Source organism: Pleurodeles waltl, chromosome 2_1, assembly GCF_031143425.1.
Source record: "Pleurodeles waltl isolate 20211129_DDA chromosome 2_1, aPleWal1.hap1.20221129, whole genome shotgun sequence".
Taxonomy (NCBI): Eukaryota; Metazoa; Chordata; class Amphibia; order Caudata; family Salamandridae; genus Pleurodeles; species Pleurodeles waltl.
The window spans coordinates 567510472-567536992 of record NC_090438.1 but is presented as its reverse complement, the minus strand read 5'-3'; the positions used below and the strand labels follow the sequence as shown (position 1 = coordinate 567536992).

Genomic DNA, 26521 nt, shown 5'->3' with positions numbered 1-26521 from the left:
GCTGGTTACTAACCACATTCACGATTGATCCATGTCAACACACCATATTGAGATGCCCCTCCCCCGAGCATGGTTCAGGTCGCAGCGCCTCAGTACCTAAAGCCCCATTGTCTGATTGGGGGAAGAAAGTCATGAAGAGGTGTGTAGCAAGGTGGCTCACTTTAACAAAATTCGGAGCCAGCAGTGCACATTTGCTCCAACCAGGGATTTCCAAGCTGTTTGTCACTTGTATAGGATAAAAGCCAAGGCAGTGAACCTATGAAGATATTTATCCCCCTTGACCCTGGACTTTTTGGTGGTTTTAATGTCCAGGATAGCCTGCAAGATCCGTCAAACTGGCCAGAATGTTTGTCAAGGGTGGCTTTGAGGTTGCACAGTGCACCATCCCCCCTGTCCTGCTCCACGTCCTGGGACGAGGTTGCTCCATCGATAGGGGAGGGACTCTTGGTTGGCCGTGGTTTCACTATTGTCTCAGTTCAGTGTGAGGCACGGCTGACCGTGGTACGGTGATGGTCTCCAGGGCGGTAGTCAACAGAATCCCCTGTTCTGCCCTCTTCACCTGTTGTGGCGGGGAAGGGTTACCGGCATGTTGACTCGGGTACAGCATATCAGCTAGTTTCTTGCCCCCCTCACCATCAGCCACCCAGGTCCAAGACACCAAAGATCACACCAGCTCACCAGGCTGCATCCAGTCCCCCAGCCGGTCACCTCCTTTTGTGCCCCACAGGCATGTAGATAATACTCCTGCACTTCGGGCAACCACCACGGGGTCACAGCTCAAAATGTCAACTGCACGGCCTTCTTTGCTTGGGCCTCTCTGCAAGCAGGGCTCATCAGTCAAGGGCCTGGATGCTGCCCAGGCTAAACACAGGGGCCCCTGATACAATGACACTACACCTCACTGTCAGACAGAGGGCTTTCAGGGGATGCAGCCTCTCCTCCCGCTCACTGTTTCCAGCCCAGACGGGATCCAGAAGGCTCCAAAGAGGTTAGGCTGGCATCACAATGGTAGGCTGCAGCGTCGTCATGCGGCGCGGCACTGCACTGCCAAAGTCGTCACTGGTAGGTGGCCTGTGCCCTTGAAGATACCTACATCAGTCCACACCCCTGGAAGGCTTCACCTAGGGTGTTCCTACATTAGGAGCCGCTCTGCGGTGTTGGCCCGATTGGAACCTCCCCGTGTCCCTGGCAGATCACTTGCACCTCACGGCATCGGGCAGCACGGGGAGGATGGTGCGGCACTGCAGTGGCTGTAGGTGGACTCACGCATCCAGGATGATGTTGGAATTCAGCCAGGCCAGGGTCGAAGCTCAGGCAGAGACATCTGCTCCACCACCATCATGGCCAAGCCGTCCATTACCATGAGTAGTTAAGACCATTAAGTGGTCAGGGTGCATGTGGCAAGGGCATTAATAATTTGAAGGGTATAGAAGGGAGAAGATTATTACTTCGTAAACATCTGAGCACACAATTTAGCAGTTTTCTAGCTTGTAATGAAAATAGTCAAATGGGTTAAATGCTGAACCTAGGAAGTGGGTTGCAATAAAAAAGAAGTCACATCAGTGATTAGTTTGAGTAACTACAGGATAGACTAATACTACAAAAATCTGAGGCAAGAGGTAGCAAGTGAAATGACTGAATTAAAAGAATTTTAAGATGTATACTGGAGTTCAAAAAAACAAAAGATACATCTAGAAGGTGAGACTATATAGTAAACACATTCTGGGATTATTTTAATGCATGCAAAATGTTGTACAAACAAAAGGGTAAAAAAGGTTGAATTCTAACAATGATGTAGGAGAGGACAGGTTTGAGAGGCAAGTACAAGAAAGAAGGAAACAGGTGCCAGGGGATTGTAGATGTTATATGGTGGTAGACAACAGGTAGAATCGTTGACAAGTTAGTTGTAGGAGTGGTTGTAAGGGGCTGTATAAGGGATGTCTCACACTTTAAAGGATGGTTTATACAGATAACACTTCAGCAGTAAACCAAGAAAAGTGAAGTGATGAAGATAGATCTTTGGGGCTGAAGAGCTCATTGCAGGAAGTTGTGAAATTACGGCTTATCCATTAGTATTTGGGTTTGGACGAAGGCCTGAGTAGCTGGGTGTAAATTAAAGGTAATATGAAAGAAAAATTGGTTCCTTCGAATTCATTTGGGATCAACACTAATTAAGGTCACAAGCCAGAGCAAGCCCCCGTGAATGGAATAAAACAAAAGACAAATTATCATACAAGGAAATATAATTAGTACAGAACAGAATTATAAAATGATAAATGGAACAATGGTGCTCCTGATATTGACGTGGTGCAGGTGAAAGAAACAGAAGGTGCACATCTACAAAATGCAGCGATCATTAATACAGATTTACACTCCAAGACCTCTAATGACCTACAGCGGTATTATGTCTGTTATTTGATTGTCGCCAAACAAAATAACTGTCATAGATTCAACCCTCAAAGTGATTTATCACAGTTCTTCATCAGGACAAGCAACCTATAAAGAACAATGGTGCTGCCCATAAGTCCACTGAACGATACAGTGGCTATAATATTATGAATCAGCAAATGCAGCCCGTTAGAAAGACTCCCTTCTACTGGTCATGTTTCACAGTATAATGTACGTCATTGTGTTAAACAAAATGTTCTCCCTACAGTAATTACATGCCAGGCAGGTTCCACGTGTGTAGTGTTTCGTAAGGCATGGTAAACCCTATTGTGACTGTATAGTTAGTGGGGTGATACTGGGAACTGCGGCCCTTACAATCATATCGCATATGTTCTGTTCCCTCTTGAAATACTTCATTTGTCTGTCGTTCTGATTATGGTGTCCAGCACTAAATGGCAAGGCTTGTGCTAAATGTTACTCATTACTTGCTGTACAAAATGTGGTGACCGATATGAGTCGTTCTTCACTCTGCTTAGGCCTAGGAACTAAAAGGTGAACTCCCTTTACTTTCATAGAATCAACTTGTGTTTTTTATTAATTTAAGAGGTCAGAGAGGTTGACACCTGTTAATATTATGACCATATTAATGAGTCTGTCAGACTGCATTTACATATTCATAATATTACAGCCATTACCTTTTTCAATTGACTTACGGTCAATATCATTGTTCTTTATACGTTAGTACCTGTAAGCTTGTTCTGATGAAGACCAGTAATAAGACCCCTCTTCCTTTCCCACCCAAAGTTAATAGTGGTGACTGATCCATCGCTTCTTGGTTGTTGCACCATTTGGGAGGCATGGAGATCAGAGTCCTCTGCTCTCCAGCAGATCTTGCTCCACATTACCTTCTGAAGCTGAGGGCCATCCGCATGGCATTGAAAGCGTTCCTGCCATACATAAAGCAGAGGCTAGGCCAGGTGCTCACGGACAACACTCATGGTACCGCAACAAACAGGGTGGGGTGGAGTCGCTGGTCCTGTGCCTGGAGGTCTTGCGTCTCTGGAAATGTCTGGACCATCAAGGAATTTTCTGGATGGTGAATCACCTGGCAGGATCATTGAATGCCAGAGTGGACAAGCTCAGCTGTTGAGGCCTAGCAGATCACTAATGGCAGTTACACCCAGAAGTCGTACAGGGTCTCTTCCGCAAATGGGGAGAACCATGGCTCAATCTATTTGCCATTGCCAAGAACTTGCAATGTCAGCAGTTCTGAGCACTGGAGTTTCCAAGGAGTCTCTTAAACTGAGTTGTGTTCTGCATAGAGTGGAACTCGTGACTCCTGTATGTCTTTCTGTCGATACCACTCCTGCCACGAATTCTCAAGAAAATCAGTCATTCTTGTGGCTGCAGGTTAAGCACGGACTGTATGGTATTCAGAAGTCCTGGGCTTGAGCATGTGTCCTCTGATCAGGCTCCCCCACTGAGAGGGTCTGCTAGTGCAGCAGCAAGGCAGGGTTCTGCACCCAGACCTTCACAATCGCCACAGTTCATGTGGCGACACCTTTGACCTTCCTCTGGAGGGGGTTGATGTCAGCTTGGCAGCCAGGCATGCCTCAACAAAAACTGTGTACACTGTCGATCAGACAGATTTGTGGCTTGGTACAGCACACTCCAGATTGACCACCTCCAGGCCAAGTTATCTGATGTCCTCTCTCTTGCCGGGCATGGCTTTGGGCACAGTTTAGGGTTGTCTTCCGGCTCTTTCAACCTTTTTGTGCTTGCCAGATCAACCCTTTTTGTTTATGTCATTGGTTGTGATGGAGTTCTCTGAAAGGGCTTTGGGCACAGTTTAGGGTTGTCTTCCGGCTCCTTCGACCTTTTTGTGCTTGCCAGATCAACCCTTTTTGTTTATGTCGTTGGTTGTGATGCAGTTCTCTGAAAGGGCTGCAACACTTGTCTCCCCTCCTTTTGTTATGTCCCATTAGGATCTTAATCTGGTTCTGCCTTCTCTGATGTACACTGTGATCCAACTGCTTTACAACTGTCCTTCATGGTTCCTTACTATCAAGATTGTGTTCCTTATTACCATTAGCTTTGCACGGTTGTGAGTGAGCTTCAGGTGTTTTGTGTCAATGTGCCATTCAGTTTCTTCTTCCCAGACCAACGATTTTTGCAAAATAAAGGCATCCTTAAATACTGAAAGTTCTGATGCCATTCCACGTCGGTCAAACCATCACCTTGCTGACTTTCTGTGATCTGCATCACCCCTGTAAGGAGAAGGAGAAACTTCATTGCTTGGACCCCAAAAGAATGCTGAGCTTCTACATAAAAGTCCCAAAGAACACCGGGTGGACGATGAGCTCTTAGTTGGGTTTACTGGAGCAAAAAAAAGGCAAGGCAATGCAGAAGAGAACCATCTGCTGCTGGTCGTGCTCTGCATTACGATCTGCTACGCACTGGCAAAGAAGCAGCCTCCTAAAGGACTGCGTGCTCCCTCTACCAGGGCCAAAGCTGTCGCCACAGTGCCTGTCCTACACATTTGCCATATGACTATTTGTGTGTTCCTCCATGCATTCGAGAGCAATTATTGCCTGGACAGTTGAGTTCACTGAGAGGGGTGTGTAGCCCGCTCAGTCCTGCAGGACCTTCTGGTTTGAGTCATCCACAGACCCACCTCCAAATAGGTACTGCTTTGGTATCTATTCAGAAGGCGAGCAATCTGTGGCCTTACATTCTCTATCAGAAGAATAAGTTACTTACCTTCAGTGATGCTCTTTTTTGGCAGAGACTCTATGTAGGTGCTTATTCCTTGCTGGCTCTGCCATCCTTACTGATCTATGGTTATACTCTGCCCCTTAATAAGTCCCAGGTCTAGGAATCTGCACACTGTCTACCAGTGTGCTTTTGGGTTTCTGCATCTAGGGGCCGGGACAGCCCCAAAATCAACTGATGTCAGCATGCAGGAGTTGCACCGTACCACCTATCATTTCTAGAGCACAATAGCGCCTAAGTGGAGTCACAAGGCGCCACCTTCCAGCATGCAGAGTACTGCCGAAATGTTTCTGGATACAGTCTGATACCTGGGGAATATCCAAAAGTTGAGGAATCTGCAGCTAGCAGAAAGAACATTACCGAAGTAAAACCAGCTGGAGAAAGAAAACTTGCTGGAGTGAAATACCAGGGTGTAATGGCAGAGCATAGGAACAAAGCCCTCCTGCCACTGTTGCTAAGTGTGGTGTAATGGCTGCTTGGACGTTTCATTTTGTGCTAGTGATTGTTCCACCAGAACCACATCATCCACCTGCTCCTGTCCTTCGGTGCCCCAGATGGGCAGTCCTTGCTTTTCTGAGGGCCCTGCTTAAATTCTGCAGCTGTACCTCCTTGCACCACGACAACACCAAGTCTGCTCTGTGTTCTTGATTGGTGCTGTGCATAAAAATCAAGATCCTTTTTCCTAAGGGACTCCTGCTTACTTTTGGACTATTCTCATTTTTGTTGGCCTTTGTGCCTTACAATCTGAAGAAAATTTTACTGGTCTTCGTAACAATATGTTTGTAACATGTGTTGCTCTAAATGCACATGCTCTGCAATTCTCCTGCCATATAGTGTTGAGCCCACATTTTTGCAACTTGTTTTTCTTTGAAGAAGTCTGAGTCACACGCGAGCCGTGTTGTGACCCACCCTTGGCTCCACCTCAGATTGTTTTTTTTCACCTTCAGGCTTGGATGTTCAGGAACTCTGCTCAGAGGTTGACTTGTTAATACGCACTGGTTCTTCTTTCTCCGTTCCTCCTCCAATTCAGCAGCCTTCCTCTTTGAACCTTGTGATGAAAACAACACATTGCACCATTGACTTCCGACTGTGATTCGATGGGAACCGGTCAGTGTATTTCAGTCTATCATGGCTTTGAGTCGCCTGAGTCCTCACCAAGGGGACTTCGAGAACGAACCTAGGGCACCGACATGGAGTTGACTCAGTCCTTCTTCTATCCTAGTTGTATCACAACATTTTCATGGAAAAGCTATCACAAGGTTTGTAACCTCTGCCTCTCCTTGGGAGCAAGCGGAGAACTCTCATGAAGCCTGCCTCATCTTCCTCTGCAGGACAACATTTGGCTACAAGAGGAAAGAAGGTGAGCCTATTACAGGATGCAAACACAAACCTTATTGGGCATTGTTGGAGCTGAAGACACACAACGCACTGAAGAAGAAGCCAGGCTGTCAAGCATTTCAGCACTTCAAGGATAAAGTCCACAGGCCATCTTTTTGAGTTCTCTAACATCAAGGAGGAGGCAGAGTTCCTCGAGCTACTGGTATCAAAAACAAAGTCAAAGCCATGCAAGCCTTAGTTGACACCTGAAAGACCCTAACCAAGAGGACCCCTGTGTAAAACTGGGTGTATGGTTCTCTACCTCCCAGTGTTGAAGATCAGGCTCATTTAGCTTCTGATCATTTCAAAGAGCCAGTAAAAGTCATGACGGCTACTTCATGTGTATAAAACAAGTGTAAGTCTGGCCTAGATGTCACATCTTATATACGTGGACAGATTGTGCTTTATCAGTTGGTGGTTCACGCTGCCTGTAAAAGGGTTTCTGCACAGGCCCTTGTTATGCCCCTCCTGTTGACAAGGAGTCTAAAAGGATTGATGCTTTGTGAAAGCACTTAGCATTTGGTACAGTAATGCACTGGGGTAGTGTCAGTTTGTCGGGCCTTCTCTCCAGTTACAGCTGGTACTGTTAGTTGGACCAGAATGAACTGGTAAAATACCTACAAGAGGCCCATTATAAGTGACACCCGGAAAACCTGCGGCAGTGCTAACATTTGATGTGCACATGATGCCGCAAATATGGCTGCAAGGTGTGTTTACACCACTGTAGGAATCTGGCTCTGTAAATAGTATATCAAAGTAATGTATAGTGTGCACAGTCCAGTGGATCCCCAGAGGCTTTACAGAGGCTAAAGTAGATAATACTAATGCTCTCTCTTATGGTAGTGGGGTCGAGCAGTTAGGCTTATCAGAGGGTAGTGCCAAGCATTTGTTGTACACACACACAGTCAAGAAATGAGGCACACATTCAAGGACTATCTCCAGGCCATTTGTTTTATGTATCAAAAAATATATTTTGCTACTTTATTTATAGAACAAGAAGACTCTTTGTTTCATGAATATATCACTTTTAAGTATCAAATGCACTTTGTTTAGAATTCACAGATAAAACAGTTTTCAGGTAATTGATACTTTTCGGTTTCAAAATTGGACACAGTGCAATTTCTCATAGAAAGCAATGCAGTCCTAGGGGAGGAAAAGTAGCAATACAATTCACAGGTAAGTACTTGACTTATGATCCCCGTCTTCAGGGGTGTCCACAGGGCAAAGTTTAGGTGGACACCAAGAGTGCACCACCAGCAACATGGGGCCGGCCAGATGCAGAGGTCAAAGTTGGTATCAGGTGCCCAATAGAATCCATGGAGACAGGGGGCTCTCAGAGAGAAACTGCTTGAGATAAGTACCTATGACTTTAGGGCACAGACTAGGGGGGTGCTCTGATCAGCACCAGGGGTAGGGGGGCGCACAGGTCAGCACCAAACACACACCCTCAGCAGCATGAGGGTGGCCTGGTGCAGGATGCAAACACGGTCGGGTGCCAAATGCTTTTCAGTGACGGAACCCCGGGGGTTACAGAGATGCTGCAGGCGTCACCCAGGGAGTAGACTGAAGAGAACTAACTGCTCGACAGGTAAGAAGAGAGACCACTGGACGTTGCTGGACTGTCAGTTGTGTTCCCCAAGGCCAGGGGGCTGCAGATGCAGGGGTACCTTTAGGTGTCAGGAAATCTTCACCGGAGCTGGTTGTGGTCAGGGGTGTCCTCTGTGTTTAGGCTGTAGGTGTCGTTGTGTTGGTCAGGAGGGGTCAACCCAGGGTGAACTCAAGGTTGGAATCACCTGGGGACCTTCTCTGGACCAGTGGGCCACCTAGACAAAGGCCATGGGAGTCTGGTGCAGAGCGGACAGGACTTTCGGATCTGGGTCCTTTGTGGAGTCCTTTTGGAGGTTTCTTTGTGGAAATGGCCACTGTCTTCAGGAGATATTTGGTCCTTGGGTAGGCATAGAGTCCTCTAGGGTTTTGTAGAGGTTGCTGTTCCTTCAGGACGAGTCCTCTTCTTGTAGCTTCTTCTTGTTAGGTCGCCAGGAATCTGAAGAGCAAGATTCAGGGGTGCTTCTAAATACTAGATTTAGGGGTGTTACAGAGACAGAGGGCAGCGGCTAATGGCTACTGTTCCTGAGGGTGGCTATACCCTTCCTTTGCCCACTCCCTTTGGGGAGGGGGGCACATTCCAAACCTTATTGGCTAAAATCCTCCAAAACAAGATGGAGGATTCTGCCAGGAGGGGTTTACCCAGCTCTGAGAGAGAACTGTAACTAGTGTCATAGAGAAGCACTGCTACATTTTGCACACCACAGATCTCCATAGACTAATAGTGACTGAAAGTTCTGGTTTGAAAGTTTGGAGGTGTGGCTGAAGGGTGATGGTATGGCCTCTTGTAGCACCGCTTCCTCATACAACACAGCACTGCAGGAGGTGAGTAACTTGAATATTTATTAATTGTCTTCTTCTTCGACTCCCAGCAGCCGTTCTCCGCCAGTTAGACTCTGACATCCCTGGAGCGCCCAGTCATGACACAAGTCTGGAACTTGGAAGTAAACCACACTCCAAGTTCCAGTTACATAACATCTTAATTCATAACACATCCTCCTCCCTTACAAACACTGGGTAGGAAGTATTAAATATAACTATATTATGTTTCACTATAAAGCTGGTAATAGGAACAAAATAAACATTATAAAAAACATTATTCTGCATCATAAAGCTAACACTAAGATATACACAGTTAATGAATATAATCATATCTTAAATACCCAGGAAGACTGATTTCCTTTCTGAGTCGTGTTTCATTTATTCCCAAGTTTGGTGTATCAGATCCACTTATGGTTTGTCCTCCAGCATCACCCCTATCTCGTACAGTCACTCCTGTGTCACCTCTATTCCAGGATGACTGAACCAATTCTCAATCTATCATCAACATGAATGCACTATTTCCTTCCTCCCTGTCTCCTATTCCTTGTTGTCCCCCTCTTTGGTACAAGGCCACCCGCCTATTGTTCCATTTCTCTCCATAGTCCATCTCAACAGAAAATCGAAACACACGCACCACCCTGAATGGACCTCTGAACTTAGACAGACCATTCCCTTTCCATCCACACCGTACTCTAACCCAATCACCTTCCTGTACACGCTTGTTGATCCTGTCCTCCACAAAGTGATCCTTAACTGCCCCCCTGAGCTTGTCTTACCACATCCTTCATCCATGCGGGAACTGACTTTGTTCTGGGCCTTCTCCCACGCATCCCTCCAAATGGGATTTTACCATTTGCCCCAGGAGCACTCGTGCGATGAGCACAGACTATCTCCCTCACCATTATGCCAACATCAGGTCCATTGGTAATCACCATCTGAAAGGTACCTTTGACCATCCTATTAACTCTTTTTCACAATCCCATTACTTTGTGGATTATATAATGAGATGCGATTGTTTTATTCCATAGGATGCCAGAAACCTCTTCATCTCATGTGAAGTTAACTGTGTACCACTATCTGTGATAATCACTAACGAAACACCCTCTTCACACATTACTTCTTCTAACAATGCAACCATACATCAGGTGGTGATTTATTTCATGAACTCAGCTACTATCCATCCAGTGTGTAAATCCACCATCACCATGGCATAGCTCAGCTCTCATCTCATCTCATTCATAGGTCTTAAGAAGACCATACATACTGTGTGCCATGCTTTCCGTGGATCTTTACATGCCCTAAATCTGCCTACATTCCAACTTTCAGGTGTTTCTCTCCCTCTTTACATATACCATATTTGACTATCTACTAATGTTCTTCCTCATCCATGCTGGGCCATCACCACTCAGCTCTCAACCTTTTTTCTGTCTTGGATTGGCCCAGGTGTCCCTCATGTGCCATCTCTACAAGTCTCTGGCGTACACACTGAGGAAGAACAAATTGTTCCAATCTCATGGTCATCATATCTTCACATACCAATTCATCGAGGAATTTGAGGTAAGGTCTCATAGGAAGCTCTACCAAACTCTCTCTACTTCCTCCCAATAGAATTCAGCGCTTAACTTCTCTAAGCGTAACATCAGACTCCATCTCCTTAACCCATTTCTGCATGTAAATGGCATGCACACTACTAAGTTACAACTCATCCCTCACTGAAGCCACAGCACCTTCATTCCCCTTTGTCAAAACCGCTGGGTCATCCACCTCCCGCCATTCAATGACAGTCTCAACAAGCAGTCAGCTTGAGAATTCCGCCATTCCTGGATGTGTTTCACTGTGTAATTATACTCTTCTAGGCAAGTGGCTATCCTGACTAACCTCGCAGAATCTTTACCTGCTCCACACGGTAACAAGATCTTAACTAGGGGCTTGTGGTCTGTATGTAGAACACATTTTGAACCCCACAGTCTGAAGTACTCTGCACCCCACGCTCCTGCAAGGGCCCCTCGCTCAACTTTCTTTTTTTTTTTTTAACGGGTGGGGGGGTGCAAGTCAGGCCTAGGGAGCACTTCCATTTTTCTACCTGCAAATAATTGGGATGAAGTTGATAAAGGGCACGTGCGACAGGGACTTGTCTTGAGTGACTTGGAGTACGCACTGCCAGTAATCTGCTGCTGCAGGCCAGTGCACAACATTTTTGTCACGCTCTTTCTGCCTGCCATAGCGCTTTCTCCTTGCTCTTGGCAGGTTAAAAAAAACCCAAAAAAAACCCAACATATTAGCAATTTTGATATGGATCCTACAGCACCATCCACATTTGCCAGTCCCACACATGACAATAGACCCGATTATGGCCTCAATGGGGGAAATACGTTCTCCCAATTTTATTTTTATCTTAATTTTTTTTTTTACTCCCACTTTCCTCTTAGATGTTTGCATGTATGTGATTTCATGATTACCTGCTTTTCCTGAGTAGCTGAAGAACACGGACAGCAACAACACTCCACCACTGTCCTGATTGTGCCTGGCCCTGCCTAAGCAGACACGCTCTTTATTTATTAGGCAAGACATCAAGCGCTGGTGATCCAGACCATTCCAGACGCTGACAGGTGTGGCTTCCTTTTCTTCCCTACACGGCATTCCCACATGGGTTACTCAGGGCTGCAAATGCACATTACAAAAACCTAACAAGTTTGATTTATTTGCACTGTGATTCTTTATTTTTAATTCTACCGTACAGCTCAGTTTTAAACGTAACGTCTTTGAATGGAGTCGTGCGGTAGTACGAAAGAAAGAACCACAGTGCAAATAATTCAAACTTTTTAGGTTTTTTGCAGTGTTACGATGTAAATTGTATAACCCATAATGTTTGATTTGGTTCCACTCTTAGTCTTTCTCTTTCATACTACCGTGCACCTTTGTTAGCTGTACGGTAGTATGAAAGAGAAATACTTGCAGTGAAAGCAGTGCTTAATTTGAGATTGTGGTTTCCGGTGGAGGGCACCAGCACTTATTTTTGAGGGCCGGCACTTAGTTTACTGCATCTGGCATTTGCTGCAAGCAAAAGGCACATATGGGAAAGATGAAGGAAGAGAAGGACGGAAACGCTTGGGAGAAAGCAGAAAGCCTGCAAGAGTGAGCTGAAGGAGCAGGAAGAGGATGTAAATGAATTAAAGATGTCCGGGTTGGCTTCAGGATTACCGCTGCCTCAGTATTCTGTGCTTGCACATTTAATTGCAGTATCTGCGTGTTTCAGAGGAGAGCTTTCAGCACCAGCACATTTTTATTTACAAATTAAGCACTGAGTGGAAACAAATCAAACTTGATGGGTTTTACAATTAACAACATAACATTGCTAAAACCTAAGAAGTTTGATTTATTTGTACTGTGATTTCTTTTTCCTACTAACTACTGTACAGCTCCATTCTAAACGTAACATGTCTTTAGAATGGAGCTGTGCAGTAGTATGAAATAGAAAGAATCGCAGTGCAAATAAATCGAACATGTTAGGTTTTTGCAATGTTACAAAGTAAATTGGTAAAACCCATCATGTTTGAATTGTTTCCACTGCGAGTCTTTTGCTTTCATACTACTGTGAAAGCATTTCCAACGTTCCCAAGAGGTGCGCAGCGCCCCTGGGGAGTTCCAACGGCACACCGGGGTGCTGCAGCACACACTTTGGGAAACACTTCCCTAGGTATTCTACCTGATCCTCTAGAAATATGCATTTATCCCGCCTTAAGGATAATCCTGTCTCCCTTATTCTGTGGAGAGACTCATCATGTAGCTTGATCTGTTGTTAGGCATTCTTCATATCCAATTTGGAGAAATACCTTCCCCTACCTATAGCCAAAACCAATTTGTTTATGTTCGGCAACAGGTATGTGTCCACCACCACATTCTTGTTAAGGGACCTCAAATCCACACAAAACCTGTACATGCCATCTGCTTTTTCAATGATCACCACCAGAGATATCCGTCAGGACCTTTCAGTTGGTTTAATTACACCTGAAAATATCATCTCTTCTAGCATTTCCTTCACTGGTGCACAAGCTACTAGAGGAATCCTACGCAGCTTAAGTTGGAGAGGGACTGCATCAGGTTTTAACACAATTTTGTGGACGTTGCCCTTTAAGTAGCCCAATTTTTCCTTAAAGACTTCCTGAGCTTCCTTTCAAATATCAGACAGTGAAAGGTCGCTGACTACCATCACTTGGTTAGGCACCCTAGGGTTAACCACAGTATTCAAATTGTACTGGTGCATCCACCCCAAAATAGTGGGCCCATCCTCTGCCATACAATTTGCCTTTAATTGATCTCCCACCAAATTCCACAGTTGTCTCCATGTAACCTACAATATCTATTTTTTCGCCTTGATACCCTACAGGATTAATTTCTTTAGGTAACCGGTTAATACCTTTCCAGTAGCTCACAAACATCGCTTTAGGAATAATAGTGTATATGGAACCTGAATCGATCATGAGCGCCACCGTACACCCATTGACTATGAACTCTGCTTTAAATCGGTCGTTCTTTCCCTGCACTGTGTCCACGTCATTAATACAGAGACATATGTCTTGTTGATCTGTCATTTTACTACCCACTCTAACATAGCCACCTTGAATTTATTCCCTTGTTTACATACTGTCGCAAAATTACCTCTGCAGCCACACTTCAGACAATCTTTATTTATGGCCACACACTTACGATAATCAGCACTATGATAGTTACTTCCACATCTATAGCATGCTCCGGAAATTTGTTTTGTTTTGGTAGCAACCCGACCTGACTTAAGCACTGTGTCCACATCACAGTCCTCCTTGGCAATCATGGGGACCTCACCACTGACACGTTCCTTCTTCTCTACTTCATGCATGCAGAGTTGAGACTGCTCTACTACTTTGGCAATGTCAATAGCATCTTTGAGAGATGGATTTGTAGCTGCCCATAAACGCTTCTGTGTTTTTTTGCACTTGCAATGCACTTTTAAGGGGTCCTGAAGTAGTTACTCTGTCATTACCCCAAATTTGCATTTTAAGGAGAGTTCCCTTAATTTTGACACAAATTCATCTATTGATTCAGACTCTCCTTGTGTAGGGGTATACATTTTGTATTGATTCAACACTATATTAACTTCTTTCACAAATCTTAGTTCCAGACGTGTCTTAGCTTCCTCATAGACATCTTCCACAGGATCACCATTAGGCAGAGTGATACTAGGTAAGTACTTCAATGCGTTGCCTCTTCTTACCTAAATAATTGAATAATAGTGCTTTTTGCCGTGGTGCACCAAAGTTTGTACCATCCATTGCCTCAGTGTATGTCTCAAACATACTTATCCAGTCCTCCCACTCCATTGATAAAGGACCAGGTTCTGACATAAATATTGGTTGTGAAACATGGCACCTTGAGCTTGCATGATGGCTAAGGATGAGTAACCAACAGTCTTCAATAAGGGTATGTATTGAGAAAGAAGGCCACAAGTGTAAAGATGTTCAGTGATGTAGAGATTAAACAAGCTGCATGTTCGATGGCATGTGTAGCTGCAGATACACATGCTGTGCATATATCGCCATTTAGTGTTGGGCTCGGAGTGTTACAAGTTGTTTTTTCTTTGAAGAAGCTTTTTTCGAGTCACGGGATCGAGTGACTCCTCCTCTCGGTGATAGGGCGCATGGGCATCGACTCCTTTGTTAGATTGTTTTCTTTCCGCTGTCGGGTTCGGACGTGTTCCCTCTCGCACCAGGATTTTCGGTTCGCTACTTCTCTGAACTTTCCATCCTTTCTCTTACCGTCGGCATGGTTTCGAACGCAGTTTCCCACTGCGCTCGATCCGATCGTACCGTCGGGATCGGTTAAATGCCATTCTCGGGCCTGTTTGGGCCTACTGCGTCATAGGCTCGTGGATTGGACTCCATTCCGATTTTGTCATCGGTGCCGCGGCAAGTTTCCATAAACAAATCAGCACTTTGTGTGTAATCTCTACCTTTCTCTAGCCCATCGGAGAGAAAGCTGTGAGGCGTGTCGGTCTTTTCGATCTACAAAAAATGTTACGCGATCAAAGAGCAAGAAGATTGGAGATGGCATCGAAATTCACAGACCCCCACCACTGACATCCTTGGCGAACAACAGGCACAAACAGCGGTCTCCATTCTAGATTCGGAAGAAGACAGCCAGGCAATATCACCCCCAACCCCAGCAAGTAAAAAACCTCACAAGGCCTTGGGTGCACCACTGCTTCTTAGCCATGGTCCCAAACGAAAACAAACAATTGTCGACCGACCCTTGGGTTCAGCGCTGAAAAAGGCCAAGACAGTCACCCAACAGGCTACCACACCTGTTTCAGTGTCTAGGTCAAGCAGAGTCGGCGCCCTGCTACATGGGAGCCGAAACAACCTTGCTCCACTTCGGAGCTGAAAACATCTTCCTGTAAAGAAGTAAGTGAACTTTCGACTCGAATGAGGCATGCTGCCAGGAAACTTAGAGTATTCTTTTAAGGCACACAACATGTTTTAGAACAACAAGGGGATGAATCAGACATTCAACCCATTCTGGAGTTTATGGACAATAAAAAAAGGAGAGTTCAAATCCAGAAAGAGACTGGAAAATTATTGCTTCTCCGCCTCCGCTTACCAAAAGGAAATTAGCATTCCAGGAAACTCTGGATACTGCCCCGACACTGGCGAAAATGTACAAACAAAAGGAAAAGCCAAAAATTGTTGAGCTTTCTCCACCACAGTCGCCTCAACTTACATTTTCTCCTCAACCTCTTACTCCACCACCTTCACCCACACACTCATATTTCCTCACACGACAAAGATAGAGGTGATACTAGTTATACCATAGATCCGTGGGATATGTATGACTCAGATCCAATCCCACCTAACGATCCTGATTTGTATCCCACAAGGCCATCTCCACCCGAGGATACTACAGCGCACATTCAAGTTATCTTTAGGGCAGCTGCATATCATGGGGTGCAAATGCAATCTGAACCATTAGGGGAGCATTTCCTTTTCAACATCCTATCCTCAACTCACAAGCAGTACCGGTGTTTACCAATGCTCCCTGGTATGCTCAAACATGCATATGATATTTTTAAAGAACCTGTTAAAGCTAGAGTTTCAATACCCAGAATTGATAAAAAAAAAATATAAGCCTGCACCAACAGACCCAATTTATATTTCTCAGCAGTTACCACCAGGCTCCATTGTAGTCAGTGCAGCCAGGAAGAGTGCGAACCGTCAGTCCTCTGGGGATACCCCTCCCCCTTACAAAGAGAGCCGCAAATTTGATGCAGCAGGTAAAAGGGTAGCAACACAAGCAGCCAATCAATGGCGTATTGCTAATTCCCAAGCCCTTTTAGCTAGGTACAACAGGGCACATTGGGATGAGATGCAAGAATTCGGGCAATATCTCCCCAAAGAACATCAAAAAAGAGTGCATCAAATAGTGGAGGAAGGGCAAGCTATTGCAAACAATCAGATTAGGTCTGCTTTAGACGCAGCTGATACTGCAGCTAAAGGAATAAACACCAGCATTACCATCAGGCGACATGCTTGGCTAAGGTCCTCAGGTTTTAAACCTGAGATACAGCAGGCGGTCCTTAATATGCCGTTCAATAACCATCAGCTTTTTGGACCAGAGGTGGACACAACCATTGATAAACTCAAAAAGGACTTAAACAGCAAAGGCCATGGGAGCCCTTTATACTACACCGTTTCGGGGCTCCTTTCGTAAACCTAAATTTAGAGGAGGATTTAAATCACAAGCTACAGAGGCTTCCACATCCCAATCAAAACGGGGACAACAGTATTACACTAGGGGGTCTTCCAGGGGTTGTTTCAGAGGACAACATTTCAGGTCCAGAGGTAAATTCCCTGCCTCAAACGGTGCTTCTGCCTCCTCAAAACAATGACTTCCCATCCAAACCACAGCAACATACATCTCCTGTGGGAGGAAGACTGCAACATTTCCATTCTCAATGGCAACAAATTACAACAGATCAATGGGTATTGTCAATTATCCTCAATGGTTATTGTCTAGAACTCACCTCTACTCCACCAAACATTCCACCCCGTTTTCACATGCTCTCTCTTGAACACATTGCTCTACTGAAACAAGAGGTACAATCTCTACTTCTAAAAGAGGCAATAGAAATAGTTTCCCATCAGTTAGAAAGGGACAGGAGTATATTCTCTATACTTCCTCATACCAAAAGAGGATGGTGCTCTCAGACCTATTCTTGATCTCAGGCCTATAAATCAATATATCCTCTCAGAGCATTTTCACGTTGTCACTCTGCAGGATGTCATTCCCTTGTTACAAAAACAAGATTACATGACCGCATTAGACCTAAATGATGCTTACTTCCACATTCCTATACACCCAGCTCACCGCAAGTACCTAATGTTTGTAATAGCAGGCAAGCACCATCAATTCAAAGTACTATTCTTTGGGGTAACAACAGCACCAAGAGTAGTCACAAAATGTCTAGCTGTAGTCCCAGCATACCTCAGAAGACAGCACATACATGTCTTCCCTTATCTAGACGACTGGCTAATAAAAGCCAGCACCATTCTAAACTATCACCAGCATACACAATACAAACCCTACACAAATTAGGGTTCACAATCAATTACCAGAAACCTCACCTTCAGCCAGCACAAATCCAACCTTATCTAGGCGCAATTTTGAACACTCAGTTAGCGTTAGCCTACCCAAATCCACAACGAATACAAGTGTTTCACACTCTCCTTTCCCAAATGCGGGCTAATCAAACTTACACAGTAAGGTTTGTCATGAGGGTATCAGGAATGATGCCATCATGCATAGCAATAGTGCCAAATGCACGTCTAAACATGAGACGACTGCAACAGTGTCTCTCGCAACAATGGTCTCAGACACAGGGTCAGCTACAGGATTTAGTAATGTTGGACCGCCAAACTTGCAAATCTCTGCAATAGTGGAATCACACCAACTTATCAAAAGGGCGGCCATTTCAGGATCTAGGTGCCACAGACCCTAATCACAATAATGGGACTCAATCCAGAAAACTTACCACATAAACCACTTGGAATTGCTGGCAGTGTTTTTAGCCATTAAAGCATTCCAACCACAGATTGTAGGAAGTTGGCTCTGTATGCACTATTTCAAAGTAAGGAATAGTATGCACAGAGTCCAAGGGTTCCCCTTAGAGTTAAGATAGTGGCAAAAAGAGATAATACTAATGCTCTATTTTGTGGTAGTGTGGTCGAGCAGTAGGCTTATCAAAGGAGTAATGTTAAGCATTTGTTGTACATACACACAGGCAAAAAATGAGGAACACACACTCAGAGACAATTCCAGGCCAATAGGTTTTTGTATAGGAAAAATATATTTTCTTAGTTTATTTTAAGAACCACATGTTCAAATTTTACATGTAATACTTTGAATGAAAGGTATTGCAGGTAAGTACTTTAGAAACTATTGAATAATCACAATAGCATATATACTTTTCAAATAAAACACATATAGCTATTTTAAAACTAGACACTTAGTGCAATTTTCACAGTTCCTAGGGGAGGTAAGTAATTGTTAGTTAAAGTTTGGGTCCAAGGTAGCCCACCGTTGGGGGTTCGGAGCAACCCCAAAGTTACCACACCAGCGGCCCAGGGCCGGTCAGGTGCAGAGGTCAAAGTGGTGCCCAAAACGCATAGGCTTCAATGGAGAAGGGGGTGCCCCGGTTTCAGTCTGTCAGCAGGTAAGTACCCGTGTCTTCGGAGGGCAGACCAGGGGGGTTTTGTAGCGCACCGGGGGGGACACAAGTCAGCACAGAAAGTACACCCTCAGCAGCACGGGGGCGGCCGGGTGCAGTGTGCAAACACGCATCGGGTTTGTCGTGGAAATCAATGGGAGACCAAGGGGTCTCTTCAGCGATGCAGGCAGGCAAGGGGGGGGCACTCCTCTGGGTAGCCACCACCTGGGCAAGGGAGAGGGCCTCCTGGGGGTCACTCCTACACTGGAGTTCCAATCTTTCAGGTCCTGGGAGCTGCGGGTGCAGAGTCTTTTCCAGGCGTCGGGATCTGGGAGTCAGGCAGTCGCGGTCAGGGGGAGCCTCGGGATTCCCTCTGCAGGCGTCGCTGTGGGGGCTCAGGGGGGGCAACTCTGGCTACTCACGATCTCGTAGTCGCCGGGGAGTCCTCCCTGAAGTGTTTGTTCTCCACCAGTCGAGCCGGGGACGTCGGGTGCAGAGTAGCAAGTCTCACACTTCTGGCGGGAAACGCAGTTGTCTTGAAGTTGCTTCTTTAGAATCAAAGTTGCAGTCTTGGGTGAACAGGGCCGCTGTTCTCTGGAGTTTCTTGGTCCTTCTAGAGCAGGGCAGTCCTCTGAGGATTCAGAGGTCGCTGGTCCTGTGGAAAGCGTCGCTGGAGCAGTTTCTTTTAGAAGTGGGGAGACAGGCCGGTAGAGCTGGGGCCAAAGCAGTTGGTGTCTCCGTCTTCTCTGCAGGGTTTTTCAGCTTGGCAGTCCTCTTCTTCTTAGGTTGCAGGAATCTGAGTTCCTAGGTTCAGGGGAGCCCCTAAATACAGAATTTAGGGGTGTGTTTAGGTCAGGGAGGGCAGTAACCAATGGCTACTAGCCCTGAGGGTGGCTACACCCTCTTTGTGCCTCCTCCCATCCCAATTGGGGGGGATCCTCCATCTGCAAGATGGAGGATTCCTAAAAGTCAGAGGAGTCACTTCAGCTCAGGTTGCCTTAGGGGCTGTCCTGACTGGCCAGTGACTCCTCCTTGTTTTTCTCATTATCTCCTCCGGCCTTGCCGCCAAAAGTGGGGCTGTGGCCGGAGGGGGCGGGCAACTCCACTAGCTGGAATGCCCTGTGGTGCTGTAACAAAGGGGGTGAGCCTTTGAGGCTCACCGCAGGTGTTCCAGCTCCTGCAAGGAGGAGGTGATAAGCATCTCCACCCAGTGCAGGCTTTGTTACTAGCCACAGAGTGACAAAGGCACTCTCCCATGTGGCCAGCAACATGTCTCGAGTGTGGCAGGCTGCTAAAACCAGTCAGCCTACACGGGTAGTTGTTTAAGGTTTCAGGGGCACCTCTAAGGTGCCCTCTGGGGTGTATGTTACAATAAAATGTACACTGGCATCAGTGTGCATTTATTGTGCTGAGAAGTTTGATACCAAACTTCCCAGTTTTCAGTGTAGCCATTATGGTGCTGTGGAGTTCGTGTAGGACAGACTCCCAGACCATATACTCTTATGGCTACCCTGCACTTACAATGTCTAAGGTTTGGCTTAGACACTGTAGGGGCACAGTGCTCATGCACTGGTGCCCTCACCTAAGGTATAGTGCACCCTGCCTTAGGGCTGTAAGGCCTGCTTGAGGGGTGACTTATCTATACTGCATAGGCAGTGTGAGGTTGGCATGGCACCCTGAGGGGAGTGCCATGTCGACTTACTTGTTTTGTCCTCACCAGCACACACAAGCTGGCAAGCAGTGTGTCTGTGCTGAGTGAGGAGTCCCCAGGGTGACATAAGATATGCTGCAGCCCTTAGAGACCTTCCCTGGCATCAGGGCCCTTGGTACCAGGGGTACCAGTTACAAGAGACTTACCTGGATGCCAGGGTGTGCCAATTGTGTAAACAAAAGTACAGGTTAGGGAAAGAACACTGGTGCTGGGGCCTGGTTAGCAGGCCTCAGCACACTTTCAAATCAAAACATAGCATCAGCAAAGGCAAAATGTCAGGGGGTAACCATGCCAAGGAGGCATTTCCTTACACAACCCTCCCCCCCCCCCAAATGAAAGAGGATGAGACTAACCTTTCCCAAGAGAGTCTTCATTTTCTAAGTGGAAGAACCTGGAAAGGCCATCTGCATTGGCATGGGCAGTCCCAGGTGTGTGTTCCACTATAAAGTCCATTCCCTGTAGGGAGATGGACCACCTCAACAGTTTTGGATTTTCACCTTTCATTTGCATCAGCCATCTGAGAGGTCTGTGGTCAGTTTGAACTACAAAGTGAGTACCAAAGAGGTATGGTGTCAGCTTCTTCAGGGACCAAACCAGAGCAAAGGCCTCCCTCGCAATGGTACTCCAATGCTGCTCCCTGGGGAGTAACCTCCTGCTAATGAAAGCAACAGGCTGGTCAAGGCCATCATCATTTGTGTGGGACAAAACTGCCCCTATCCCATGTTCAGAGGCATCTGTCTGCACAATGAACTGCTTGGAGTAATCTGGACCTTTTAGAACTGGGGCTATGCACATTGCTTGTTTCAGGGTGTCAAAGGCCTGTTGCCATTCTACAGTCCAGTTTACCTTCTTGGGCATTTTCTTGGAGGTAAGTTCTGTGAGGGCTGTCACTATGGATCCATATCCCTTCAAGAACCTCCTGTAGTACCCAGTCAAGCCAAGGAATGCCCTGACTTGAGTCTGGGTTTTTGGAGCTGCCCAGTCCAGAATAGTCTGGATCTTAGGCTGGAGTGGCTGAACTTGGCCTCCACCTACAAGGTGTCCCAAGTAAACCACAGTTCCCTGCCCTATCTGGCACTTGGATGCCTTGATAGAGAGGCCTGCTGATTGCAGAGCCTTCAAAACCTTCTTCAGGTGGACCAGGTGATCCTGCCAGTTGGAGCTGAAGACAGCAATATCATCAAGATAAGCTGCACTAAAGGATTCCAAGCCAGCAAGGACTTGATTCACCAACCTTTGGAAGGTGGCAGGGGCATTCTTTAAACCAAAGGGCATAACAGTAAACTGATAATGCCCATCAGGTGTGGAGAATGCTGTCTTTTCTTTTGCTCCAGGTGCCATTTTGATTTGCCAGTACCCTGCTGTTAAGTCAAAGGTACTTAAGAATTTGTCAGCACCTAATTTGTCAATCAGTTCATCAGCCCTGGGAATGGGATGGGCGTCTGTCTTGGTGACAGAAGTAAGTCCTCTTTAGTCTACACAAAACCTCATCTCTCTCTTTCCATCTTTGGTGTGAGGTTTGGGGACTAAGACCACTGGGCTAGCCCAGGGGCTGTCAGAGTGCTCAATGACTCCCAATTCCAGCATCTTGTGGACTTCCACTTTGATGCTTTCCTTAACTTGGTCAGACTGTCAGAAAATGTTGTTTTTGACAGGCATGCTGTCTCCTGTGTCCACATCATGGGTACACAGGTGTGTCGGACCAGCGGTTAGGGAAAAGAGCTCAGCAAACTGTTGCAGGACCTTCCTACAATCAGATTGCTGTTGGCCAGAGAGGGTGTCTGAATAGATCACTCCATCAACTGAGCCATCTTTAGGGTTTGATGAGAGGAGATCAGGGAGAGGTTCACTCTCAGCTTCCTGGTCCTCATCTGTTACCATCAACAGATTCACATCAGCCCTATCATGGAAGAGCTTAAGGCGGTTCACATGGATCACCCTCTTGGGGCTCCTGCTAGTGCCTAGGTCCACCAGGTAGGTGACCTGACTCTTCTTTTCTAGCACTGGGTAGGGGCCACTCCATTTGTCCTGAAGTGCCCTGGGAGCCACAGGCTCCAAAACCCAGACTTTCTGCCCTGGTTGAAATTCAACCATTGCAGCCTTTTGGTCATACCAAAACTTCTGGAGCTGTTGGCTGGCCTCAAGGTTTTTACTTGCCTTTTCCATGTACTCTGCCATCCTTGAACGTAGGCCAAGTACATAGTCCACTATGTCTTGTTTAGGCTCCTGAAGAGGTCTCTCCCAGCCTTCTTTCACAAGAGCTAGTGGTCCCCTTACAGGGTGGCCAAATAGAAGTTCAAAGGGTGAGAACCCTACTCCCTTCTGAGGCACCTCTCTGTAAGCGAAAAGCAGACATGGCAAGAGGACATCCCATCTCCTTTTGAGTTTTTCTGGGAGCCCCATGATCATGCCTTTTTAATGTCTTGTTGAATCTCTCAACAAGGCCATTAGTTTGTGGATGATAGGGTGTAGTGAATTTATAAGTCACTCCCCACTCATTCCACATATGTTTCAGGTATGCTGACATGAAGTTGGTACCTCTGTCAGACACCACCTCCTTAGGGAAACCCACTCTGGTAAAGATACCAATGAGGGCCTTGGCTACTGCTGGGGCAGTAATCGACCTAAGGGGAATAGCTTCAGGGTATCTAGTAGCATGATCCTCTACTACTAGTATGTACATATTCCCTGAGGCTGTAGGAGGTTCAAGTGGACCCACTATGTCCACACCCACTCTTTCAAAGGGGACCCCCACCACTGGAAGTGTAATGAGGGGGGCCTTTGGATGTCCACCTGTCTTACCACTGGCTTGACAGGTGGTACAGGAGACACAAAACTCCTTGACTTTCTGGGACATGTTGGGCCAGTAGAAGTGGTTGACTAGTTTCTCCCACGTCTTGGTTGGTCCCAAATGCCCAGCAAGAGGAATATCATGGGCTAAGGTCAGTATGAACTCTCTGAACTCCTGAGGCACTACCACTCTCCTAGTGGCACCAGGTTTGGGATCTCTTGCCTCAGTGTACAGGAGTCCATCTTCCCAATAGACCCTATGTGTTCCACTTTTCTTGCCATTGGACTCTTCAGCAGCTTGCTGCCTAAGGCCTTCAAGAGAGGGACAGGTTTCTTGCCCCTTACACAACTGCTCCCTTGAGGGTCCCCCTGGGCCTAAGAGTTCAACCTGATAAGGTTCCAACTCCATAGGCTCAGTCCCCTCAGAGGGCAGAACTTCTTCCTGAGAAGAGAGGTTCTCTTTTTGTTGTTGTGTTGCAGCTGGTTTCCCCAGTTGTCTTTTCTTTCCTCTTGGTAGGCTGGGCCCTTTTTCCAGACTCCAGCTCTACTTTTTCACCCTGAGCCTTGCACTGTGCCCTTGTCTTGACACACACCAGTTCAGGGATACCCAGCATGGCTGCATGGGTTTTCAGTTCTACCTCAGCCCATGCTGAGGACTCCAGGTCATTTCCAAGCAAACAGTCTACTGGGATATTTGAGGAGACCACCACCTGTTTCAGGCCATTGACCCCTCCCCACTCTAAAGTTACCATAGCCATGGGATGTACTTTAGTTTGATTGTCAGCATTGGTGACTGGATAAGTTTGTCCAGCCAGGTATTGACCAGGGGAAACCAGTTCCTCTGTCGCCATGGTGACACTGGCACCTGTATCCCTCAGGCCTTCTACACTCGTCCCATTAATTAAGAGCTGCTGCCTGTATTTTTGCATGTTAGGAGGCCAGGCAGCCAGTGTGGCTAAATCCACCCCACCCTCAGAGACTAATGTAGCTTCAGTGTGACACCTGATTTGCTCTGGGCAAACTGTTGATCCCACTTGGAGACTAGCCATTCCAGTGTTAGCTGGAGTGGAGTTGGAAGTGGTACTTTTCTTGGGACAGGCCTTGTCTCCAGTTTGGTGTCCAGGCTGATTACAGCTACGACACCAGGCTTTTTGGGATCAAAGTTTTTACCCTTGTACCCAAAATTGTTTTGTGAAGAGGCTCTGGGCCCACCCTCCTGTGCAGGTTTTTGGGGGCCTGAAGAAGACTCTTTACTATTTTTGTTTTTGGATGTCTCAACACTCTTCCCCTGGGGAGGCTTTGTGACCCCTTTCTTTTGGTCACCCCCTGTGGAAGTCTTGGTCACCCTAGTCTTGACCCAATGGTCCGCCTTCTTTCCCAATTCTTGGGGAGAAATTGGTCCTAGGTCTACCAGATGCTGATGCAGTTTATCATTTGAACAATTACTCAATAGGTGTTCTTTCACAAATAAATTGTACAGCCCATCATAATCATTAACACCACTGCCTTGAATCCAACCATCCAGTGTTTTCACTGAGTAGTCCACAAAATCAACCCAGGTCTGGCTCAAGGTTTTTTGAGCCCCCCTGAATCTAATTCTATACTCCTCAGTGGAGAATCCAAAGCCCTCAATCAGGGTTCCCTTCATGAGGTCATAAGATTCTGCATCTTTTCCAGAGAGTGTGAGGAGTCTATCCCTACACTTTCCAGTGAACATTTTCCAAAGGAGAGCACCCCAGTGAGATCTGCTTACTTTTCTGGTTACACAAGCCCTCTCAAAAGCTGTGAACCATTTGGTGATGTCATCACCATCTTCATATTTAGTTACAATCCCTTTAGGGATTTTCAACATGTCAGGAGAATCTCTGACCCTATTTATGTTGCTGCCACCATTGATGGGACCTAGGCCCATCTCGTCTTTCCCTTTCTATGGCTAGGATCTGTCTTTCCAAAGCCAATCTTTTGGCCAACCTGGCTAACAGGAGGTCCTCTTCACTGAGGCTATCCTCAGTGATTTCAGAGGTGCCGGCCCCTCCTGTGAGGGAAGCAGCATCTCTGACTAGTATATTTGGAGACAGGGCTTGAGGGGCCCTGTTCTCCCTATGTAGGACTGGAGGGGGGAAGTCTCCTCCAAGTCACTATCATCATCCTCTGGGTTGTCATCCTCAGAGGGGTTGGCTTTTTCAAACTCTGCCAAAAGCTCCTGGAGCTGTTGTTTGGAGGGTCTTGAGCCAATTGTGATTTTCTTTAGTTTGCAGAGTGACCTTAGCTCCCTCATCTTAAGATGGAGGTAAGGTGTGAGGTCGAGTTCCTCCACATTCACATCTGCACTAGACATTATGGGCCGGATTACAACTTTGGAGAAGGTGTTAATCCGTCCCAAATGTGACGGATATACCACCAGCCGTATTACGAGTTCTGTAGGATATAATGGACTCGTAATACGGCTGGTGGTAAATCTGTCACTTTACCGTCACTTTTGGGACGGATTAACACCTCCTTCAAAGTTGTAATCAGGCCCTATGTTTCTAAAAGTTGGAATACTTTTTAAGAATCTAAAACTATCTCTAGAACTTAATTCAAACTTTCACAAAACTTTTAAACTCTAAAAGAAATGCTAACAGGGACTAACACAAGGCCCTAGCAGGACTTTTAAAAATTTAGAAAAATAGTACAAATTGCAAAAATCTATTTCTAATGACAATTTTTGGAATTTGTCGTGTGATCAGGTATTGGCTGAGTAGTCCAGCAAATGCAAAGTCTTGTACCCCACCGCTGATCCACCAATGTAGGAAGTTGGCTCTGTATGCACTATTTCAAAGTAAGGAATAGTATGCACAGAGTCCAAGGGTTCCCCTTAGAGGTAATATAGTGGCAATAAGAGATAATACTAATGCTCTATTTTGTGGTAGTGTGGTCGAGCAGTAGGCTTATCAAAGGAGTAGTGTTAAGCATTTGTTGTACATACACACAAGCAATAAATGAGGAACACACACTCAAAGACAATTCCAGGCCAATAGGTTTTTGTATAGAAAAATGTATTTTCTTAGTTTATTTTAAGAACCACAGGTTCAAATTTTACATGTAATACTTTGAATGAAAGGTATTGCAGGTAAGTACTTTAGGAACTTTGAATAATCACAATAGCATATATACTTTTCAAATAAAACACATATAGCTATTTTAAAACTAGACACAGTGCAATTTTCACAGTTCCTAGGGGAGGTAAGTAATTGTTAGTTCTTGCAGGTAAGTAAACCACCTACGGGGTTCAAGTGTGGGTCCAAGGTAGCCCACCGTTGGGGGTTCGGAGCAACCCA

General features: G+C 46.0%; 1 protein-coding gene across 2 annotated transcripts in view; it reads left to right on the top strand.

Annotated features, from left to right (window-relative positions):
- The window catches only part of TRANK1 (tetratricopeptide repeat and ankyrin repeat containing 1), a 931136-nt gene that overhangs the window by 174538 nt on the left and 730077 nt on the right, over positions 1 to 26521 (top strand). The gene's annotated exons all lie outside the window — the stretch shown is intronic.